Source organism: Girardinichthys multiradiatus, chromosome 24 (assembly GCF_021462225.1).
Source record: "Girardinichthys multiradiatus isolate DD_20200921_A chromosome 24, DD_fGirMul_XY1, whole genome shotgun sequence".
NCBI lineage: Eukaryota > Metazoa > Chordata > Actinopteri > Cyprinodontiformes > Goodeidae > Girardinichthys > Girardinichthys multiradiatus.
This window is the reverse complement of record NC_061816.1, coordinates 14607793-14613010: the sequence shown is the minus strand read 5'-3', so window position 1 is coordinate 14613010 and position 5218 is coordinate 14607793. Positions and strand designations below refer to the sequence as shown.

Genomic DNA, 5218 nt, shown 5'->3' with positions numbered 1-5218 from the left:
CAGCCTTTACCCGATCCTATGGCTGACATTTACTGGGTCTTGCTACACCCAGAATCCTCAGCGTGCAGAGGTGTTCTCTCTTCTTCCTTCGGTGGAAATCCTGGATCTCCACTCTGGCACCCTATATTCCTCCCCCTGACCCGTCGCATGTCACCCTGTTTTATGACAGAAATAACTGTGAATGCTACCAGGAAATCTTTGCTGATGAGCTGGAGGGTAAGACGTGGGACATTGTCACCACTGACATTTATGTAGCTCCAGAAGGCATTGTCGCCTCTGTACAGTTATCCAAAGAACAGGAAGGGTGGTTTGAAATGTGGGCTGATGGCGTTCTGCACGTTTCTTTAGCACTCCATCCAGGACATGAAGCACGTGAGTTAGGGGGGGTGTTAAAATGCTCCCTCTCCCTGCAGGATTGGCACCTCTCTTCCACTCCTAACCTCTCCTATTCACCTTCAGGGAACACTTATCACATTCTTAATTATTCCACAGATGTAGGCACCCTGGAACATGTACAGTTAGACAGACAACATGGTAGAGAAAAATCAGATCACCCACTGGCAGCTGCAGTTGTACAGAGCATGCCCTCCACACTCTGGGCAGAAGGTGCCACGGACGTGGGCCTCATACACTGTACTCCCATTACTTTTCAGCTTACTTCTGATCAACCAATCTGGAGGTCCCAATACCCTCATAAACCCGCTGCTGAACTGGGCATTAAGGACACAATTGAGGGTCTGTGGAATGCCGGTGTATTAGAGTCGGTTGACTCCTCCCCGTGGAATACACCTATTTTACCAGTTTGCAAAAAAAGGAACAGGGAAATGGAGAATGGCACATGATTTGAGGGCTGTTAATGCAGCACTGTCCACTCCTACTGTCTCTGTTCCAAATCCTTATGTTGCTCTCACTAAAATTAATCCTGAACATGCATGGTTTACATGCATTGACCTGGCCAATGCTTTCTTTTGCCTGCCTTCAGCTGAAGAATGCAGGGAAATTTTTGCTTTCACCTATAGATCACATAGGTATCGATACACTCGTTTGCCACAGGGTTTTGCTCTTTCCCCAGGAATCTTTAACCAAGTTCTTAAAGACTCCTATCAGGACTGCCCACTCCCACCACATACTACACTCATCCAGTATGTTGATGACATTCTCTTGGCCCACCTACTGTCACTGAATGTTTGGAGGCTACTGCTGTAGTTCTTTCACATCTGGCCAAGACAGGCTACAAAGTCAGTAAGGCCAAACTTCAAATCTGCAGAAGACAGGTGGACTTCTTGGGTAGGGTGATCTCCCAGCCAGGGACCGGTATGTCCCCTGCACATCAATCTGCAGTACTTTCTCATCCAAAACCACTCTTTGTGAAAAACATGTTGTCATTTCTGATCCTTACAGGATACAGTAGATCATTTGTCCCCGGCTACACTGTTCTCACAGCTCCCCATAGAGACCTAGTGAAAAAACAGGGCATGACAAATCTCACTGCCCCCTTGGAATGGACCACAGAAGCTGAAGAAGCTTTCATCACTCTCAAAACAAACTTATCTCAAGCTGCGCACTTGGCACACCCTGACTACACGCTGCCATTATATTTGGATGTTTCTGTAACAGCACACACAGCAAATGGGGTGCTGTTCCAGACAAAAGGGGGTACTAGAACTGTCCTTATGTACATAAGTGTTATGTTGGACAACATGGAAAAAAGACATCATGAATGCACCAAACATACAGCAGGGATGGCTAATATAATCCAGAAAACAGCCCTTGTAGTTATGGGACACTCCCTCCACATTCTCACATCACATGGAGTAGTGGCTTTTGTGAACTCAAAGACATTCACACTATCACCACTGAGACAACAGAGACTGAGCAGGGTGCTGGAAGCTCCTAACATCACATACACACATGAGGGCATAAATATGGCAGACAGAATGATGTCAGGAGAACCACATGTCTGTGCGGAAAAAGTGGAGTTTAATGGAAAAATCAGAGCAGACCTACAAAGCACATCTCTGACAGATGCTAGAAATCTGTATACAGATGGTTGCTGTTTCAGACATGACACACAAGGACTTAAAGCAGCGTATGCAGTGGTGGAGGACTCAGGGTCGGACTTTGTAACAATGAAAGCGGAAAAGCTGACAGACACAATCAGCACAGAGAGCAGAAGTTTTGGCAGTGATAGCGGCCCTAGAATTAGGAGAAGGACAAAAAATAAACATTTACACAGACTCAGCATATGCCACAGGTGCAGTGCATGTTGAACTAAAGCAATGGTTGAGAACAGGGTTTAGGACAGCTGGACAGAAACCCATTAAGCATGAACAGGAAAGGAGAAGGTTGGCTGAAGCATTGCTATTACCACAGGAGGTGGCAGTTATCAAGTGCAAAGGACATGACAGCAGCAATACCAGAGTAGCACTGGGAAATCAGGCAGCAGATCAAGCAGCGAAGCAGTGTGCTGGGTATCAACCAAAAAATATATTGTTGTGTTCAGAGGTAGGGTTGACACCAGAGCCCACTCTGGAGGAAGTAGTCAAACTAAAAAAGGGGGCCTCACCAGAATAAAAGTTGATGTGGAAGGCGAGAGGAGGCAGTGAGGACCAAAATGGACTTTGGAGGAGTCCAGACGGACGTCCAATCCTACCACCAGGGCTCACTACAGCAGCCCTGGAGGAAGCCCATGGCATGGGGCATGTAGGGACCACACAAATGACAACAAATCTCGAGCACTGGTGGCATCTTTATTTAAAACCAATGGCAGTGCATTGGATAAACTCATGTGAAATATGCAGACAGTTCAATGCCAAACCTACCTTGAAGCCAGCGCCAGGGAAATTCCCAGTGGATCCTATTGCAGGGAAAGAAATCATCATTGACTACAGATATGACTGAGAGAGTGAATGGGTTCAGATATCTGCTAGTGTGTGCGGATGCTTTCACAGGTTGACCAGAAGCCTGGGCCACAAAGAAAGAAGACAGAAAGTCTGTGGTAAAGTGTTTGATAAATCATTACATTCCCAGACATGGTTTTCCAGCCAAAATAAGATCAGACAATGGCACCCACTTCAAAAACAAGGAGCTCATAGAAGTGGAGAAATTTTTGGGACTTAAACATCCCTTTGGGACAGTGTACCATCCACAGTCCCAGGGAAAGGTGGAAAGAATGAATCAGACCCTCAATACCAAATTGGCTAAAATCTGTGCAGAGACCAAAATTAATTGGGTCACGGCCTTGCCGTTAGCCTTGATGTCTGTAAGAAGCTCCGTGAATCGGAGGCATGGTCTGACTCCACATGAACTGCAGACAGGGAGACAGTGGATCCTGCTGAAGGTGATCAAAAGGAAGTGGTCAGAACCCAGGTGGACCGGTCCATTCCAGGTCACAGAAAGAACCTCACATGTGGTGAGACTCAAGGGTAAAGGCGACACCTGGTACCACTGGAGTCAGTGTACAGCGACAGACGCTCCGCAGAGATCCCTCGGTGAGGTCCAGGAAAACTTAAGAGGAAACACCGGGAAAGAAGATCAGATTTCTCACCCCACTGAAGGGGCAGAATAATCCCCAGGGGTGAGAACGCAAGGCTCCAGGTCTCTCTACACCTGGGAGCTGAAGAGGAGAAAGAACATCAGGAGAAGGGAGAAGAGGCGGCAGTGATTGAGTTTCCCTCTCACTGAAAGTGGTAGAGTTTTCCCTCACACTTGTAAAATACTGAATAAAAAAAAAAAAACTGAACTAAAGCATTTGTATCTCTATTAATTTATTTTTTTGAAAGTGAAGTTGAACATCTCCCATGGCCTGCACAGTCACCAGATCTAAATATTATTGAGCCACTTTGGGGTGTTTTGGAGGAGCGAGTCAGGAAACGTTTTCCTCCACCAATATGACGTAGTGACCTGGCCACTGTCCTGCAAGAAGAATGGTTTAAAATCCCTCTGACCACTGTGCAGGACTTGTATATGTCATTCCCAAGACGAATTGATGCTGTATTGGCCGCAAAAGGAGGCCCTACACCATACTAATAAATTATTGTGGTCTAAAACCAGGTGTTTCAGTTTCATTGTCCAACCCCTGTATTTTAGTGGTTTCATTTGAAAATAGGTTAAACATAGGTTTAGCATTAAATATGTTAAATTGTAGCAGAATTTCAGAAAGAAAACAACTGCTTGGCTAGTAAGGATACAGGAAGTGCAACCACCACACAATCAAACTTCTTAATTTAAATATGCAATGTATTGATGTACAGTAGCACAATGTGTTAAAGCAATTGTGAAAGATGATGTAAAGGTAACTACCACTAAACAATTGTAGTAAAGTACTTGGCAGTGACTTCACAGTGAGATCAACATTTACATCAAAGACAATCTTAGAGGACCCACCTTCACGCTTCCATCTCCTTCACCCATCTACTAACGCCTGAGGCAAACTGATATGTGCTGATAACCAATAATGACTCTGACCATGTCTATTCCACACACAAAAGCTAGGGCTGTTTAAAGGTCATCTCAAACAAAGGCATACCAAACCAAAAGCAATTTAATTTAATTTTACTAGTCATTAATCAGTAAAGCAGAAAGTGGAACTATCTTTATATTTGCAGCTAACCTTCAAAAAAGCAATTTTTTATCAATGCAGTAGATTATTTGATTAAATGTTTTTCAAATCAGTACAGTCATCCTTTTTTTTTCTGAACAAATCAGAGCTTCTCAAAAAACTGGCTGATGTTCAGTATTTGAGAGGAAAATTATTCCTGCGTCAAGCACAGCTGAACCTCTGGGGGCCATCAACAAATCTGCTCAGCCACAAAGCAGGGGACTTTACTGTGAGAACATACGAGAGAAATCTTTCAAAACATCAGAGATCCACTGCTGAGTGTTGAATCTATTTTTCTGTCTAACCTCCCTTTGTGCTGCAACCACTCAGTTTCAACAGTTAAAAGAAGTGGGATGAGGGTAACACACAGATTTAAGTCTTTCGGCAAGGCTTCCTTTTCTCTTTAAAATCTAAAAGACGTGTTCAGTTTTCTTGCAAAAAATTTTCTAAAAATTTTAAAGTTAGCTTGAAATATACCACCATAAAATGGATTAAACATCTCAGCAGTTGGTCATTGCTACCTCTATTAATGACAAATGTTTTATGCCATCCTTTTGAATGTTGCTAGAATATTTATTTTCTCTCCAATTGACCATAGTTTATGATTATGACAAGTTT

At 43.8% G+C, this 5218-nt stretch overlaps 1 pseudogene; it reads left to right on the top strand.

Annotated features, from left to right (window-relative positions):
* Positions 1 to 581: 581 nt before the first annotated feature.
* LOC124861192 lies at positions 582 to 3568 on the top strand (annotated as a pseudogene).
* Positions 3569 to 5218: the final 1650 nt, after the last annotated feature.